This window comes from Anopheles gambiae, chromosome 2 (genome assembly GCF_943734735.2).
Source record: "Anopheles gambiae chromosome 2, idAnoGambNW_F1_1, whole genome shotgun sequence".
In the NCBI taxonomy this organism is placed as follows: domain Eukaryota; kingdom Metazoa; phylum Arthropoda; class Insecta; order Diptera; family Culicidae; genus Anopheles; species Anopheles gambiae.
In genome coordinates this window covers 49,667,880-49,687,108 of record NC_064601.1, presented here as the reverse complement: position 1 = coordinate 49,687,108, position 19,229 = coordinate 49,667,880, and the positions used below count along the sequence as shown (strand labels likewise).

Sequence of the window (19,229 nt, the reverse complement as noted above, 5' to 3'; positions counted from 1 at the left end):
CTCGAAGCGAACCAACTTCTTGGCGCTTGCTTCATCTCGCTCGCTCTCCATTTTCGGCACCGGGACGCATGTTTTAATTGGGAAAAATTAGTCGAACAATCGGTTCCAAATCGGCTATGGGAATAATTTATAGCTGCCGAACGAGCTGCAGGCACGGTCCCGTCGGACCCGTCGGCCACGCTTGGGACGCTTCTGCACGCTTTGTTCTATTAGAATGGTCATGCTTTTGGGTCGCTTCAATCATATTTCCTCCATACGTAGGTGAAACCGTTCGGTACATGGACCACGGACCGAGAACGGATTCTTCCGTACGCGGCAATTTGAATGTGGCTCACATGAAGTTGGAGGTTTTTCACGGCTCATTACACCTCCTCGGGTAGGCAGTGGTCGGGCGTTTGAGCGGAATGGCAGTCCTGCTAGAACTCGTACGGTCTCTCGTGTGAGCTTCCACACGACGAACAATTGGAATTCCACCCGTTGAGCTTCTTGACGTGCTTCTTAAGCACAACTCCTTTCGTTCGCATTCCTTTCGCACGTGAAAAGTTCCTCCCCCGACGTCATCACCGGCCATCCTTCCTGTCCGTTTACTTTTCCTAACCTCCGCTTCACACTCGAAACGATCGGAAATTACGTGGAACGCGACCGCTTGGTACGCGGAGTGCGTTCTACGAGGTATTATTATTGATAATTCACCGGTTTCTGTTTCCTCCGCCGGAGCCCCGGTGGCGACGTTCGAGTTTTCTTTCTATTTAATTTGATGAGTCGCCGTGAATCCGTCGTGCCAATCCGTTCGCCTAATGAAGGAAACAGAAGATGTACCCAACCCCTTGCACACCCACGGCTCCCATGCGGGATCAGCTTGGGAGAATGGCTAATTATCGCACACCGGCATGCCAAGGGCAAACCCAACGAAGAGGGAAGCATAATTTCAATAATTGGTCATCAAGACAGGACTGTCATTGGGGGCAAAAAACGAAACTGTCATTGATCATAATTCGACAAACGATGCCGATGAACCGTACCGTATTTGCAGAGGAATCTTCATCCATTTTCCCTACCCCTCCCCTAACCCCACATTCCTACTGGTGGTTGCTGATGCTATTCCTTGGATGGATTTGATGATTGGCCTGCTCGCCGACCTCAATCATTAGCCAAACTACCGAAACTCTGATGCTTCCGAAGGGCAACCGACGGGCACGGCTCGCCACTGCCAGAAGGGATGAGACTAATTAAAACTTAATGAAATCATAACTCCCGTGGTGCAGCGGGGGAAAGATTGTTGTTAATAAATAATAACACGGATCAGTAAATCGAGGATGGGTGCGATTACAGCGTGAGCCGGCATCGGTGCACGGGCAGCCTGCCCGAAGCAGATTTCTTTCGTAGGCACTGTCGGCACACCGAGCGCGATGAGAAAGGTGATGATGAAATGAGCAGATAAATCTTTCAACAACCACCAAACCCAACCAAATGACCAGCCTTCACCAATCGAATCGGGACGGGAATTTGAGCTGAGCGCGGAAGATGGCCGACCAGGGAGCGGGGCTGGAAACATTGAAAAGAAATTAAATGAAAGCAAATACTCTTCCAACGTAGGGCTCGGAAGAGGGTCGAGGAAAGCCGTCTGCTGATGAAAAGGGAAAGGAAAACATACACCGGCTCGGTGCCAGCTTTTGCTTGTCGTGTGTCAATGAGTACAGTGCGATGCCATAATTTTTGCACTCAATATCGAATATCCTTTTGGCGCCTGGTACGCTCAGTTTCGGCCTAAGGGCTTGGATGATCGGTTGATCGCACTTGCTGGTGTTCGTAGTTGGCAGTGATTTAGCGCTAGAAAGATTATTATTTGTTGCGTTGAATTTAAAAAGACGCATCAGTATAAATTGCACGGCATTATGTAACGCTTCAGTATAAATAATTCTGACATTAAAGTTAAGTCCAATCCATACGGGAAAGGATGTTATGCTCTCTAGAATAACTCTGGCACTGTTCTTACTATTCCTAGCAACCCTCTGACACATTGCTGTGTAGAAAAATGGATCTATATTACGGAACCCATGTATGCCGTAACGACAATGATGGTTTCTCCCAACCAACCAGGCAAATTTCACACCTCGCTCACGATGACGGTGCTGTCAATCGTGCAGGCTAGCGGAACGCTTGCGCATCTGATGAACAGCGATCGTTAGAGTCCTGCTGGTCAGCGCGCCTAAAATGGGGTACTCCGTCCGAGGAGGCAACGCAACCAAAACTGACTCTAGAACGACACTCTCGACACTCTGGCATCCGTGCGCTCGATTGATTGGGTACACAACATTGTACAACCAGCTATGATCCGTGTAATGCGCACCTTTCCCCGTATAACATTAAGCCCTCCCTCTGCTCAGTCGAACCTCCAAGCACTCCACCCCCCACCAACCCTCTCCAAAAAACATCAGGGCTGCGGCAGCAGCATAAAACGCGCATTTCTGTCGGGCAAAATAAATAATCCTTCTGCATCGGCAGTACTGGAAGCCGCCGCTGCTACTACGAAACACGATCACAACCTCCTCGCCGTTGATGGTTTGTAGCAGTGCAGCAGAACAAACGAAGGGGAAAGAGTGAACAGCAACAACAAAAAAAGCAATGCAGCGCACATCGCGCCTTGCAGTCACAGCCTTCCCGGGGCCTTCCACCGCGGGCCAGTTCGCGGCGATTGGGAGCGTTTGAAGATTTATTGTAAAACAAAACGCATTCGCACGTCCATTGCACGTTTCTTTACACCCATCATCGTCGTTGTCGGATGCCGTGTCGGTCGGTTGCAGGGAAATGGCGGTCGGAGAGTGTGGAAGAAATTATGAAAAACGACTATGCAAGCTTTGCCATTGGCCTTTTTAGTTTGTTTCCCGCGGCCGGGGCCCTGAAACGGGTGCGCAGAAACGCGCTGAGTGCATTTCTTTATTTTTGCATACATCATGTGCATCGTGTGGTACGAACGTACCAGCGACGACGGGAGGCAGCGGAAGGTAACATATGGTAACGTGCGGCTTCCCATGGTTTTGCCCGATCGCTTTCAATCACGAATTGAACATTAAAGGTAGCCAACGTACCACTAATCGATCGACTACTACAGGAGTGTTTAGAAGAAATTATGCTTCGATGCAAACCTATTCGGTGGAGGGAAGAGACGCGGTTTGCCCAGCCCCACACCCCTCCCCTCCCGCAAAAGAATCGTGGCCATGTGCGACCGCAAACATTTTCTTCCCATACAGTGCCGGAAAGTGATCCGGGCCGGACGTGATCGACGGCAACGCGAGGAAGGTTAAGAGTTCGGAAATGGCGCAACCGAAAAAATAAACGGCAGACGAAATGATTGCCATTCGCGACCGTACGATCACACCGGGCCCGGTGCCCTTTGCAGCCCTTTCTGGCCAGGAGAGCCATTTTCGGGGGGAACAATTGTCGGTGGGTTAGCAGCAATGACCCTGCTTAGAACGGCGTGGGTAATCGTCTTTGGCGGCCGATAATTAGAAGCTGCTGCACAGCTGCAACGTAACGATTCTCTCGAAAGGGCCGTTGTGCTCGGTTGCGGTTTGAGTGATTTGCTGGGGTTTGGTTTTGGTTTGGTGCGAGTCCTCGGCAGTCGACAGTTGGCAATCGGGTGGAGCCATTTTCGAGGCATTGTGAATTAAAAGAGTGCAATAAAACGATCGATTTGCCCGTCGAATGTTATTTGCAAAGGTACAGATGGAGCAATTCTGCGGCATAGAAACCACAGGGAAAACAATCTATGTACATTACTGCACTGTGAATGAGAAACAATCGACTGTAAGAGAGGTGATATAAATTAGATTTGATATTTTTATGCTATAACGAAGACTTGCAACAAATCGAACTATAATCAGTATCCACAGTACTTAGTTTACATGCTTTTAATATGGGTTCATGTTTTTACAGGGCTTAAAAATTGGGAACAATGAAATCATTCTAAAGACCTAAGATTGTTTGAATGATTTTTTGATCAGCGCAAACCGCAAAATGTTATAAGGCCTCGATAACAAGACTTCATTGCAGATGTTCGGAGATGTGTCTAACTGCATGGATGTATACTATTTCGATAACATAGACTATGATGAAATCGGGATCAGTAAGACTTCTCGATAAGGTTAGTGATAATTGAGGTCCCAAATATGTATGGTAGGGATATCTGGCTAGGATAATTCCTATTCGAGAATCCTTAGCGAGTCGATTCCATAATATCAACAGAGAAAAGAATACAAGTGTGAGTTTCTTTTTGTGAAAATAACTGAGTAACAGGAGAGCTAGATTATTTTATCCTTTTCAGCTTTGACTGTACTTCAACGGGTGATATTAGACAATATCAACTGTATTGATATTAGTTTTTATTCGAAACACTTCTCGGTAGTGTCGTTCATACCTTGGGAATCTCTATTTATTGCCTTGGCTTGGCATTGAAATTTGTTGTTTTTGTTTTGCTTTGCCAAGGTCTTTCTCTGCAAAAGATTTTAATATCAGTATTTGTTATGGGACGCATTATTTATGACTGTATGTTGTCAGTTACAGCCCGGTCCTGTTGTAGTATTGATCCTCGTTCACAGTACTGATATACAGGCGTCCCCCGAGTTACGACGATTTTGATATTGAATGTTGAAAGTTGTCATTGAGATGAAATTTATGTATTTTTTTTTTGAATTTCTGTGTTGATAACCGTTACACACGCATTTCCAAAGATTTCACAACTACCCGCTCTTGAATAACTATTTCGTGTAATCAGCTTTTGGAGTAAAATTAATACATTATCCAACATTATTTTAAATATAATATATCCAATATCATAGATTCCGACTCTTCAACATCGGTTATAATCTTTATATTCACAGATATTCGACATACGACTATTTCGACTTACGCCTTGTTTTGGGACATTTTTGCGGTCCCAAATACATTCGTATCTCGGGGGACAACTGTATTCTGTTCCTCGAGATCTTTGTTTCTTCAACTGATCAAAATGTTGAGAAGAAAGAAAATGTTGAGAAGTTCAAAATGTTGCAAATTTTCTATTTTTAAAACCTTGCATTGCATGTCGCGATCACAGCACTTTACAGCAACAGTTTATTTACGCATTTGTGTTAAATCCAGGCCCATATCAGAGTAGTATTTCTCAACCATCTATTTCTGTGCTGATATGTCTTTTCTCGGTATTGCATCGACTTTTGTTGAATGATTGCTCTTGTTGATACATAAAAGATTAACTAATATGTATCATAGCATATTGTTTCTTCCTCTTCTTCTCGGCGAATTGCTAGAGTATGCAGGCTTTCTAGACTTGCATTTGAATTGGCTGTCCTTGTTAAGTGGGAAAGGTTCGGATGGGAAACGAGTCCGTCCGATATTGAAGAAACCAGCACATTTATTTGCGTTTCTCTATGATGATGCTGCTCTTTTTTTTTCTTTAACCCAGTTTGTGACCGTATAGGACATTAGCTAACCATCGATGTCAATATAAATACAAACACAACTAGTTTAAATATCGTTTACTTTTAAGAGATAACTAGTCCTGTATGTTCAATGGAATCTTTGTTTTAAGGGATAACTAGTGACTAAATAAGTAATAACTATCCACACGGCCTAATTCTAAAATATTTTGATATCCGTACTATCATCGACATCGATTAGTTTTAGACTCATGGGTATCGTGCAAAACATATTTGTACATACCATAACGTTTAGTTTGCAATACTGTAGCATAACATTATTTGCTGAACCATGCTAGCTATTTCATCTGCTGTAAATAAGAACAGTAACCTAAAACTCCATGCAGTAATATAAGGTGACAACAAACGTTCTCCGTGCCGTTTTATCATTACACTTCTCAACACCCTTCACGAGCTTTCATAAGATGGTTTCTCTAAAAAAGGTGGCCCCTTACTGCCCAAGAATGTCGACAGTCGACACTCTGCACTTCTCAACTGTGCCCTGTTCCATTAAACCGTCGGTCAACATCATCGCACGGCTGACCATTTCACCCGGGTGCATTACGCGAACTGCAATTCGGACCGCAATTAATTAGCGTGCTTTACTCGCGTTCACTCTCGCAAACGCACCGAGCAGAACTGGACCGATCTCCCTCAGAATGGGCACACACCGGCAAGCAAGGCACCCAACAAGCAAAAAACAAACACCCAAAAACGGGTACTGTTACGGACCCCCCGAAGATGCAGCCACAGTGGTTCTGCAAGTGGAAAAGGTGTGTGTGTTTTTGTTGCCATTTCATGTCCCAGCTCATCCCCTTCTCTCCATGGTTTAGCAAAGGGTAAAGCGAAAAGGGACTCGATTTCCACGAAATTTGTCCGCACTCATTATTTTCCACCGGAACCACAGTCGATCGTTTTTGTGATCGTGTACGTGACGTGTTGGGATATGGTCATTAATTTTCTGTCCTCACCACCGTTCCCCGCAACCGCAACTATCCTCCGGCCTAAGCAACACCCCGAAAAGAGGCACCCGGCAGATCGCCATATCCTGCATGCTTGAAACTTTAATTTTCGCCATTCCTTAGCCCGGTCTTTGCTCCGGTCTTGCTCCGGTGAAATTTGACAATTTTTGATCCTAATCTCGAAAATGAAACACGTTTCTCCCGTGTCTTCCGTGTGCTCGCGGTGCATGCTCACCCATGGCTCCTGCTCAGTGCCCCGTTTCCAGTGCCGTTTGGCTTTCTGCCCTTTATCCATCGGCTCCCGCTTCCCTATCCACTTGAGCGGCTCCGGGTGCATTCCTCCTGGCGATGGTGCTGGCATTGGGGCATGCCTCATACTGTGCCACGCCACTGCCGGATGAGTAACGACGCAACATCTCACACTCATACACACATGGTCCGGAAACGGCACCATGCTAACCGAAAGCTCGCATTCGGTTGCATTTCTTGCTTCTTCGTCCCCCTTTACGAGGGTGTGAGTGCATGTATGCGGTGATGTATGTAAAAACTTTATTACACAAATTTTTATACACTCCGGAGGAAAATGTGTAATTGCTTGTTATCTACCGTTTCTCGCGTCGTTCCCGCCATTCCCTGTGCTGCCCGCGCCACGTTCGGCTTGGTGCGCGGTGTGCATCGGTGCAGTGCAGGTTGCTGGATTGCCGTCCGTCCAACATCCCAGCCCCGACACGACGGAGGTTGCGGTTGCGTTAGCCGAGTAGCTGCTGGCCCGTTCTCGAGCGACTGTCCCGGGACGGTTTGCTAGTGTTGCCGGTAGAGTTATTATTAAAATTATACGTTCAGCGGGCTGCATTTTCATTGCAGTACCGAAGGGAGGGGTACCGCACTGCAAATCGGTTCTGTAGAGGGGCACACGCGAACTGTTGCACTGTTTCTTCGCCGTCTCTTTCCGCTGCCCGCTTTTAGGGCTGAAGATCGCATCATAATGAACGCTCGCGAGCCAATCGATCGCTGGACGGGTAGCTGCCTCGTACATCCTTGCTCCCATTGCCTGCTTCAATCGAAACCAAGAGAGACCGAGAGAAGGAGCAAGAATGCGAGAAAAGCAACCACCAACGCTCCGTGCCACCTTTGTTTCGCCCATTCCCATTTCCTTGGATCTGGTTGGTACAAATGAAATCTTTCAATAATCCGATTAAAATATAATAATCATCCTTCGACGCGGTGCTGCTTCGTGATCGCTTTTCCTGTTCTTCCGCGTGGCCCTCCGCTCTCGCTTGTGCACCGGTCGCGGCTGCTGCTGCTGCACCGTGGTTAAAGGTTGCAATTCTGCACCCTCACAATCCGCGCCGCCGCCCGGAGGGGAGGGGGATGTGATCTGCACATTCCCCTACCATTTTCAGCTGGACAACCGGGCCCCAGCGATCGTAAACTGACCGCCGTACCGTCGTGCACCGTCGTGCTGCATCATCCTCTGGGCGTACGGCATTTCGGCCTTTAACCGAAGCGGTTGTATGTGATCAACGGCACCGGGGCCGATCGCACCTGGGCCGCTGTGAACTTGCTGCCTCGCGGAACAACCTCCGGGGGCCGCCAGCAAAAAAGCATTCGGGCACAACACCGGCTTCGGAGTCATTGGAATCTTGTTCGATCGATTCCATTACTGTTCACCGTTTTGCTGCTGCCATTTGGTGCCGGTGGGACTGATGATGTTGTTGTGGCTGTGCTGCGAAGAGGTCTAGTTCTGTTATTTATGATCTCGCGCTGCGCGAGGAGGCTGCCCGGGTTTTTACTGCTGTTGTTGTGTTTTGCTGCCTGCCGCTCGACCCGGCACCCGGCACCCCAGGACTTGCCCACTGAGTGCCGAGTGCCGAGAAACTAATGAAATATCACGTAAAAAGCGAACTGTTTTCCCTCCAGCACCAATTTCCCTGGTGTTCGGGTGTGTACGCTCGAGGTGCACAGCACGTTCACCTCAAAAGCCGGGTCAAGCTCGTACCGTGACTTTGGCGGGACCTCACCCTCACAGGGCGCAGAATTTGGAGCTGCATGAACCATACTTAACACGACTCAATATCGGGGCACGCTCGGTCGGTGTAGTGACATCCTTGCGGTTGCAGATGATCGAATTTAATTTGGCATTTGGGCGAAGGCATCAAAAGCACGTTTACATGGGGGCGCTGGAGCTCACGGGTTGGGTCATGATTTGTTCCTTTCACTTTCACGATCGAATGTGGTGCAGTAATACAACACAGCAAAACAAACAACCAAAGCTCAAGAATACGCCCGGACAGCATTACTCAACGGTGACAGCAGCACCAGTGACTGTCGACGCCGCAGGACTTACATGCACAAAAACGTAAACTCGCTTACCTTTCTCAAGAGATTGTAGCTCGCGCTCCCTGCTCCTTCTGGCTTTACATGAGTCCACTTTCACACAACCACTGCAAGGATGAGTTTTTATCGCTCCTTATCTCTCTCTCTCTCTCTCTCTCTCTCTCTCTCTCTCTCTCTTTCTCTCTCTCCCTCGCTCGGACGCCCTTTTCCGCCAACGATGCTATTACGTGGTCCTGAGTCCGCGCACTATCTTCGCGGTCGATTAAATAAAAACGGAAAGTTTGCCCCGATTCGAGGGCGATAGTTGTTGTTACTTTCGGAAAGTGTAATACGATCGTAATCGCTACATTTATTACCAACCCAAAAATACGAGCTCAGAGGGTGTTCCAGTTTTGTTATTTCACCCCAGCCGTATTTAACAGCGTCAAACGAGTGGAAAACTCATCAAAACATCCTAAAATCCATGAAAATATGTACGCTCGCGCACAGTACCTCAACCATTTGCTGCATCAAATTCCCTTGCCATCAAACTTGCCATCTGCAACCGAGCTGGGGCGCACCTCGCGGCGGGGCGATCGTTAAAAGAAGAAAAACGGTCCGATTACGATTTCTCCTCTACCCCACTCCACCCTCCTACCTTCCCTTTTTTTTCTTAAATATGCAATTCAAATCCCTCACTCCCCCGCTGGCAGCGTTGGGTCTCGAAACCGTGCGGGTTATTAGCAGCGGATGCAAATTGAGGCCTGCCCTTGCCCTGCGTGAGAAAACCACCCAGGAGGGAAGGATCCTCGATCCAGAACGACCCCACACAAAACACGGGCAGCAGAGCATTTTGTTCCGCTTTTTTGTGTACTTGTGGTGCCCTTAGGGTGGTGGCGAGGTGGGGCGCGCCGGAAGGTCAGTGGCCAAATGAGGATTATAAATCCCGTACCTCCGAGGGTGGTGTGTGCTGTCGAAAAAAGTGCACTTTTTATGCTTGAGGGTTATGTTTTTTTTTTCCTTTTAGTGTCACAAGGTTTCATTCTCGCTGAGTTGCTTTACGGTTGCGCTCGGTGATGTTGTTTTTTATCTTTACTTTTTATTTTAATCCCAACCCATCCCCTTGTACCCTTTCGATTGAATGCTCCAGTTGCTGGGGTGCGCCACGTAATGAGCCGGTTTCCCGCTGCGATCGGCACGCTTATCATTCACCGATCACGACCGCGGTGACGTACGCCGGGGCGTCCGCTCCAGGTTTTTTGTTTCTCTTCTTTTCAGGCACAAGCTGACACTGACGACGACGCCCAGCGTAGAACAAATTCATTAATTCCACAATTAATGTAATGCAGTTGGCATCCTGTCGCGCCAGTGTATATGTGTGTTTGTATCCTGTTACACACTCCAGTGCAACATGCACGGAGAACGCAACCGTCGTGCCTCTCTCCGATGCTCCAGCTGCGGCTGCTGCTGCTGCTCTTCCATCTTTTTGTCAGGTGCAACGGAGAACACGCATGCAGAGGACAGCGTTGCTTCGACTGTGTTAGTGCGGTGGGATGACGAACTGCATAGAAGCGATAAGGCGGCGCCGATGCAAAATACTAATTAGGTGCAGCAGGATCGATCGGTTTGCTGAAAAAGTGATCAGTCGCCCGCAACTCGCACTGCGCAAACATCCGAGTGTTCGTCCCCACGGCCTGACCACTTCTTTACGCCCTTGTGTTCGTGCCCACAAGTCAGGCCGGAAATGCAACGGAATGGAAAGTAAGCAAAGGAAACGACGAGAGAAACAGGAAAACTCTCAACTGCTCGAACATATCACGGCAATCATACCGATCGAACCCGATGAGGCCAAACTGCCACAACCGATCGCGGGAAGAGGCTTGCAATGATAACGATCTTCGATCAATCATTTCGATTGCCACTTGGCCCGACCGATTTGTGTTCTCCGCTGGCGCGCGGTATTCTCGAACGCGCACCACAAAACTGTCCCGTCAAACGTCGAGAAGGATGCGAACGGCGAAAGCGGACGACGCAGCGCACGAAATGTATGTTAATTAATTCGATTCCATGAAAATCATTAATGTCCTTTTAATATGGTTAATAATAATCATTTAATAAGCAATCCGATTCCCGTTTAATTTGGTCCGCATCTCTCACGCGCACGCGTGTGTCTTGGTGGATGCGCGGCGTGCCCTCTCGCGTCCAACAATCGGGAATGTAAATTCTTCGCTTAATGTACCGCATTTATAAACGTTTTATACGAAAATGAATACCTTTCAAACGTTCTATCGCTGCTCGGGATGTCTTTTTTGTGCATGTGTGCATGAGAGTGTGTGTGTGTGCTTAGTCGTGATTCGTTGCGTTTTGGTTGCAATTTAAAAGTTAGTTCCCCCGTCAGTACGCAGGAAAGGCCCGGTCCTTGGCTGCGCATGTTTGCAAACGGTCCGGCGTGCCTGTTTATTTCGAGTTTTACAAGCGAGTTTCTTGGCGTCGACAAGACGCCCTTCGCAGAAGGGCATTGGGGTGTGGCGTGGAGCATCTTGCCGGATGCATCTTCTGTTCGAGATTGCATGGGAAGGAACCTGTTCGGCAGTGGGTTCCAGACGCATCAACGGGCGTTTGCTGATTTGTAAATCGCTCGGTGGATTACAGTGATGTACTCATCTTGTGTCTACGTAATTGATATTTATATTACATTGTAAGGTTACAACTAGCGGTGAATAGTATTTGATAAGAAAAACTTTAATGTTGAGATGAATATAGTATTGTTCTAGCATTATTCATAGGTTTTTGATAAGAATATTTGATGAATAGGAATCTCTTAGATGAAGATATTTTCTAGTTTATTTGAAGACTTTTGAAGAGAAAGCAAAAAAAAAATTAACATTTTGTTTAATTCAAAACCTCCAATGCTTTGAAGACGCATTATAATCGATACATGCATTATGTTCTAATCGATACTTAGACTGCATACTTCAGACATCTTAAACCAATTCGTCATATCACATTGATGAATCTCACGCCTGGGAACGGAAACACCACTCCTACAGGTGTCTATCTGACCCGGACGAAACGATACCAAACCGATCAGACAAAGTGGTCTATGCAGTTAGACGGGCAACCGTGCTCAGCGAAGAACATTGACGACAACGATTGCAACTTCAAACTCATCCGTACCGCAACGCCGCACCAACGGCAAAAACAACAGCGAGCAAAAAACGCAACCGCTTAACAAAACTGCACCAACAGCGCTCTGGCGTACGTCAACCTGCGTGCGTCTGTGCGCCGAAGCTGCGCACACCACGGGGAAGGGAATGAAAAGACGGCACATGACAACAACAACAAAAAAACACACACACACAGACGAAAGAACGCTGCCGGCAAGGTAGGCCAGTTTTCCACCAGGGCAGTTTCTCGCAGATGGTGGCCAACGAGAAGAGTGAGTTTCTCAAGACGGTGGCGACAAGGGGATCGTGCCTTGGGGAGGGTGCAGACGGCAAGAGAACGCACACGTTCGTTGCCGCAGGAGTAGTTGCATGCGCTCCGTCGGCGTACCGTCACTGCCCAGGCACAGGTCCGAGCAGAGGCATGGGCCGGTTGGATTTACGGATGAATATAATGCAGGAATTCGAAAACCCCCAACCATGCTGCCTTCATTCATGCAAACCGGCCCGCACGGTTGCAGGTTGTGGAATTTAGCACAATGACAATGTTCTCTATTGCGTAATAGTTGCGTGCGATCGATTGTCACATCGGCGCAATCGGTACGCACCGTCAGCTCGCGCAATACGCTCACGCAAGGATACGCTGCAAGCAGCAAACGGAGCGTTCTAACAACCGCTTCTGATGGTTGGTAAGTTTGTGTTGCAAGGGCGTTTAACAAGAAAAAAAAAACCTTCAAAAGCTGACGCCTTCCAACCACCTTGTCCTGGTCCGAGATGGAGAGATGTGCTGCATGCCGGATTATTACAGAAATGTTGGGCAATATTTTACAATCAACCGATACGATACACGAGCCCGGCCAACGATCGATACCTCCTCCTTGCAATTATGATTGCCCTTGCAGATGAAGTTACTATGTTGTTGGTTATTCTTTCGCCGTGTTTGCATGCAATTTTGCACTTTTGCTCTTTCGGGTCGAACGGAAGGCACAAAGCAACGACAACAACAAAGAACAGGCGCGAGAATATCAGCCGTTTTAAAGCTACCTTCCTTGGGACTTTCCGCTGCAAAGGGGATAAGAAACAAACGGAGATCCAAATATCGCATACACATACAGACATGTTGAACCGCCAAATATGATTGTGTTTAAAAAGAACCCTCATCGATGAGGTAAAAGCATAATCGTAACACTCGACTAAATCAACCACTCGGCGTACGCTTCTTGCTGGAATGTTGAACGCGTCTTCTCCCAGTGAGGCGTCGTGCCGAGTAGTTTTATTCCCTTCTTGTTTATCCTAACCCATGCCCCGTTCCGTTCTGTCCAAGCAACTGCATCCGCAACCGGGTGAAAGACGGAAGAAAAAGGAACAAAAAAGGACGAAAGCAAGGAAGCGCAAACAGGCAAGGTCCGACAAAACCCCATTTCCGAAACGGACACCCCCTTCTGAGCGCTGGCGAGTATTTTAGAATCATCATCGCTTCTGATGAGGTTTTATAGCGTTTATGGTTTTAATTTATTTTAGAACCTTTCGAAACCCGCTCACCATACTCTTGCCAGGGACGGCTGGCTTGCGGGTTGTTTTGTACGTGTGTGTGAGTGTGTTGTTGCAAAAATGCGAAGGATCATGGATCATCGATCGGATCGGTAGGAGCAGCGAAAGGGTAGAAAAATAACGCAGCCATTGTGCTTTCGCTTAACTTTGCAGGGATTCGGTGCAATGGTTTACGCTCGATGTGCCGACGATTCCTTTTCGTTGGTATTCCCCACTTCGCTCTTGTTGCGCTCCGAACAGTAAGAAATTTCGACTGATTACAGACGAAAATTAATAACGCAATCATCCGTCAACTTCAAGGTATCCGTCGGAACTTCAAGGTAGAGCAAAATTCTAACAACAATGTTTCGGTCATTTTATGATCCATCCATCAGACGAACTGGGAGAAGATTTTCACCTGCCCAAAACAAAGTTCTACGTAACAATTAACATGAGCACCAAAACTATCGATCAAACACAGAAGCGTGTATAGATGTTTTTCTGTTGATTTGTTGTCGTTGCTGTTGTTCAAATTAGTCTGCTTTTGCAAGATTCACAGCAGTTCACAGCTTCTGTAATGAACACATTCATCATGTTGAAATTCTTATCGGCAACTGACTTATCTTCGGCGAGCGTATTCAACTCACAGCACTCATTTGCTGCACTTGCTCGCACTGACATAGGGCTGATGTAGTGATTTAAAAATAAAACTAGACGCACGGATTGCGATCTGCTGGCCCAACATCGCAGCCCAGCATCAGGCAGATGATTACCTTGAAAACATAATTATTGAATGGATCGTGGACGCCCGTTTCATTGAAAAGATCGATTCGCAGTCCGATTGACGTACAGCCGTACATTCCCCCATTTGCCCGGTTCGATCGATTTCTAGCCATCTGGAGGACTCGTAGCGCAGGTTGCAACGGCGAGTTAGCCGCGAAAGAAAAACCGGATGCAGTTGTCGCTTTTTTTTCCTTTCCCTTGCCTCCCAATCCCACCGCCGACAGACGCTCGGCATTCGATTGGAATGTAAACTGATAAAGTCCTTTTTTTCGTAACCCTTTTTCCCTTCGCAAACTCATGTTGCTAGAGGGTTGTTTTATTCATTTATAAGCCGTTTTTTTGCTTGCCCCCAACCGCACGCCACAGATTTCTGCGTTCTGCAAACGGAGGAAGATTGGTTCCCTTTGGTGATGTGTGTGTTCCCTGCGTTCCTATTTGCTCTTTTCTGCCCTCCCAATCCCGGTTTTCCAACCTGCTCAGACGGTTCGTTCTCGCGGCGCGCGCGATTGCCGCCATCTCGGTTCGTTTATCATTCTCAAGTTCAATCGATCGACGCTCGCCACCACCACCACTGCCACCGCACACCGCGTTATGCTAGTAGTGCAACGTTTAACAACATATACATACAATCAATCTGATTGCGATCTCGAAGGAAACCGAACCGAGGGATGCAATTGCGCATTTCGGTGTCCTGTGGAGTACGTGTGTGTGTGTGTGCGTCTGTGTCCCTTTTCCCTACACCCCGATCGAGAGGGCACTGCCCTGTGTTGTATTTCCTCTGTCTCCGACTGTTTTCCGAGGACGACCAGCAGGCAAAGCGAAGTAAAAAAACACACACAAGCATTACGACACTGGCCCAAAGCCCAAAGACCTGCGCGGGTAAACATATTGACAACACATTAATTACCGCGCAACATTCGCGTTCGGCTAGGAAAGTGACGTTATCGGGTTGCAGTGGAAGATTGTGCAGACTAACGAAAATAGCAGTCTGAAGCTTATCGCAGAGCGTACAACAAAAAGGAATCGGAAAGAGGCGCTCGCCATCGTTGGAATATTTTAGCTGCGCAAGGAATCGTTTAAGCCGAAGCTGTTTCTCATATCCCCTCAATGGAACGGAGTAAGTGAGAATATTTAACCTGTATTCTGTTATAAAATAACATTAATTATTATGTGTATCAGTCTTTTCTTAAGTATGGTGAAGGTCTTCATCTATTTATATGACTAATCACTCAATTTGGATCGATTTTTTTACCTTCTCATTTAAACTTTTGCTCGCCAAAACTCGCTCAACGTCCAGATAAGTTTAACCAGTAGATAACTCTCCTAATTAATCGTTTTGATAAATGTTCACTCCAGAGCGACAGAAAGAGAGAGATAGAGTGAGAGAAAGATCAGCACCAGCCAGTGGATCTCGTATCCGCACCGAATACGTGAATGCACATAATTGCATCGAGACACTTTTTTTCTCTTACTCAACGAAACAAAAAAGGCTGACCACCTCCATGGTCCTGCTCGGACTTATCGGCGGGCCACGATCTGACTCTGACTCTGCCGAAAATACCGGCCTGGCGGGCGTGTTAATAGGAACCCAAAACCCAACGAGCATCCCATAAAGCAATCACCAAAAACCACCCCGCAACGCGCTTACCCCCGCAAAACGGAAGCAAAATTAATGAGATGCACCTCAAGTGCAGATGCAACCGTAGCAGCGTCGTACCAGCATAACCAAGCATAAAAAGCAACATGAAAAATTCGACCAAATTCTTTATCATGCCGCTTTATCAAATCGTTATCGGCGCCGGGATTGAAATCGCTGTGCCAAATACATCTCCCCACATCCCTCGCCACAAACGCACCAATGCACTTTGCACCCAACACAGTTGGAAAGCGTTACCCGAACTCATCACCGTTGTGCATCGTCTTGAGGGGAGAAGAAAAACAGGAAAAGAAAACAGGATGCCCGGACCGAGAGCGAGAGAGGCCGCGCAAGAACGAACCTCGGCAGATCGAACCCGCTCGCATCGTACACCCGTGTGCAAGAGCTTCAACTGGACACTGGCCCGGCTGACGACCGGTGGCGGGTTGGAAAACGGGTTTGCGTCTTCTCCGAGAGGTCTGCGTGTGAACAAAACACACACCGGTATTTATGGCCCCAGCCAGTGTATTATTTCCACCGGGGCCATAAATATGTGCGCGCACTCCGCTCGGGTGTAGTCGTTCCGTTTTATAAGAATCAGAATTCCGTTTGCTGACGCTGCCTGTAAGATGTGCTTCCTAGGGAGCGCAATCTCGGTTCTGCATTTTCTGTATCTTTCTCTCTAATACTCTCTCTCTCTCTCTCTCGCTCTATCTACCTCTCTCTTTCGTGTTTTGTTCAGTGTCCCTTGCCTGACTGCATACCCGTTCCTTCCATCAGCCCAGAAGAGACAGCGAGGATCATCTGTGGCTTAAAAAAAACACACCAAATCGCAAAATTGGAAACGAAGTCGCATCAGGAAAGAGAAGGAAACACAACCAAAGCACACTGCAAACGACTGCATACGGATACGGGACACACACGAAGCGATGGATAAACTGTATTCGAGTTGATTTGATTTGATTTACTAAACTAAACCGCACTAAACCGTAAAAGCCATTGCGATGGCAGAGAGAATTAGTAATCGTTAGACTGCACTAACTAGATCGTCGCCCGTGCCGCTGCTAGCCATTCTCGATCCTTTGAGCTGTACGAGATGCGATCTTGATGTCGAGATTTTGCTCTCCTGCTTACGATCACTCTCCGTGCGTGATCGATATCGAGCAGTCTGTTTGTGCGCATTTTTCAGTCTCTCTTGTGGCCCTCCAGCATCCAGCAGAGATTGATCGATCCCCAGAGAGGAGTCGATCTTTGTTTTCGCAGCAAACTAGTGAGCTCTCTGTCTTGCGCAAGTCTCATGATCACTGGCTGCTCATTCTCTTGCTCACTCGCACACATACGTTCCATCGGATCGAGCGCGATCGTTCGAGTTTGGATGTTATTAAGGGGTTTATAAACGAATTAAAAGCCTTCTGCTCCGCGCTGGAGACCCCGAACGGCACTGGCCAGTGAGAATCTATACTTATTGATGATTTTGCTTTCGATTCCTGGCTTTTATTGGTTTTAATTTCATTAGAACGCCAGCTATCCGTACCATAGCATCCAGCGTACCGCTTGCCTTTGCTCTTCGGCTTGATTTGAAGGGAAGCGTTTTTTGTCTATCTTTGAATTCGCCTTTTTGTACTCGGTTTTTGTGGGCTGTTCGTGATGTAATGTTCTTGTTTTTAACAACCTTTTTCTTATCTCTTTTCAGAGCCCTTCATACTCACACTCCTTGGGATTGCACACGGTTAGGAACGGAAGGAGAAGAGGAGGGCATTAATTCCCGATCCTTTGGTGCACGAGGACGGCGGCAAGTGTTAATTTTAGTGCTTCTACGCATCATTTGGCACTGCACGAATTCTCCAGAACGAGATCATCCAACCAATCGATCTAACCATCATGCTCCATCTTCCTCTCTCAGAACAATCCTTTGTCGATGGCCACATGCTTCCACATTCGAACAGCCGTCTAGGTGACTGCTTTCTAACCTAAACGTGTGAACAGCACACCATCCACCGACTCTGAGCAGCTTTCACACCCGCCGATGGGGTAGCTGTTGGGTTACCCGTAAAAAAAAAAACAACTTATCCAGTTCGCAAGAACCTCACCGAGCTCCCGGTGTATGTGTGTTGGTGGAGGCACACGGCCAGCACGTCGCTGAGAACGAACACTGAGCCACCGACGACCGGTAGAAAATTACGGGTTACGGGTCAAACAATTAATATTGGAAATAAATTGCGATTATACCGTATCACACTGAAGCGGCCCGGTAAGAAGCAGTGGGAAGAAACGAGCACGTTGCTTTTGCAGGAGTTATTTCCGATGGAACTGAAGCCATTCGGCAGCAGCACCATTGCTAACCCGCGAGAAGAAAAAGGAAGGGAATCTAAAAGATGGCGAGAACGCGCTCTCTCGCGAAACGCGAAATTTGCCGCGTTTCGGGCATTTGCAGTGCCTGTGATGATGAAAGCGCTGTGGCTGCGACTGCACCGGGTGCATTCCTTTGCCCTTGCCCCGCCTGGTTCTGAGTTCCCGAAAGTGTTCCACTCGATCGGCTTTGACCGAGGCACCTCCCGTTTTGTTTGGCCCTTTGTCTACCGCAAGTCGCAACTAGATTCGGTACGGTATGATTGAGTTTACAACGGTCACACTATTTGAACTCATTGATTAGGTGCACTGCGAGTGCAACGGCCAGGTCACGATGGGGTAGAAGGAAAAGGGCCGCCGATGGTGCGGATACGTCGAACCGTTTCCTACAAGCGTGCCTCCGGTCAATCGCATCTTGCAAGCACGGACAAGTATATGGGATGAGAAAGCCGTTAACTGAACCGTGGGGCGGTGGGACGATACTGGAAGGGCGCTGCAAACCCAGCGACCAATCGGACCGACATCGGTACATCGGCCACAGCTTCAATCACGTTTTCCGCGTGCTGGAGTTGCTGCCGAAGATCTACGACACCATCGCGTTACATCGTGTGTGCACGATCCTCGCTGAGCCTCGCCGATCGGGCCAGGCACCGGAGACAGATGATAGTGACCGAGCTTTTACCATATGGTACATTGGCGCCTGGAGGATATTTTGCAGTCTCCCCAACGCCCGACGAGAACGTGGTTGCTCCCGAAAGCGCTCCACTCCCGGTTCCTGCTATGTGAGCTGCTGCTGCTGCACAAGATAAGCAAGACAAGTGCAACAACATTCAAGTTCGCTCGATGTCATCCACCTTCATCGGGATGTACTGCATCTCTGGGACACCTCGGTGCAGGATGAATTTCGGCACGGGCGAAGGAGGTGATCCAAAAATCACCGGGTCAGATCAAACTCCGCCTGCCACAAGCAAGTGTGATCGCAGTCTTTTTTTCTTCTTCTTCTTTTCCTTCGCCC

General features: G+C 47.9%; 1 protein-coding gene across 1 annotated transcript in view; it reads right to left on the bottom strand.

Moving 5' to 3' along the window:
- The window catches only part of LOC4576963 (synaptic vesicle glycoprotein 2B), a 40,240-nt gene extending 23,341 nt beyond the window's left edge, over positions 1-16,899 (bottom strand). The window contains exon 1 of the mRNA XM_061647608.1: positions 16,630-16,899. The gene's annotated coding sequence lies outside the window, so the exon portion shown is untranslated. The remainder of the gene's footprint in view (positions 1-16,629) is intronic.
- Positions 16,900-19,229: the final 2,330 nt, after the last annotated feature.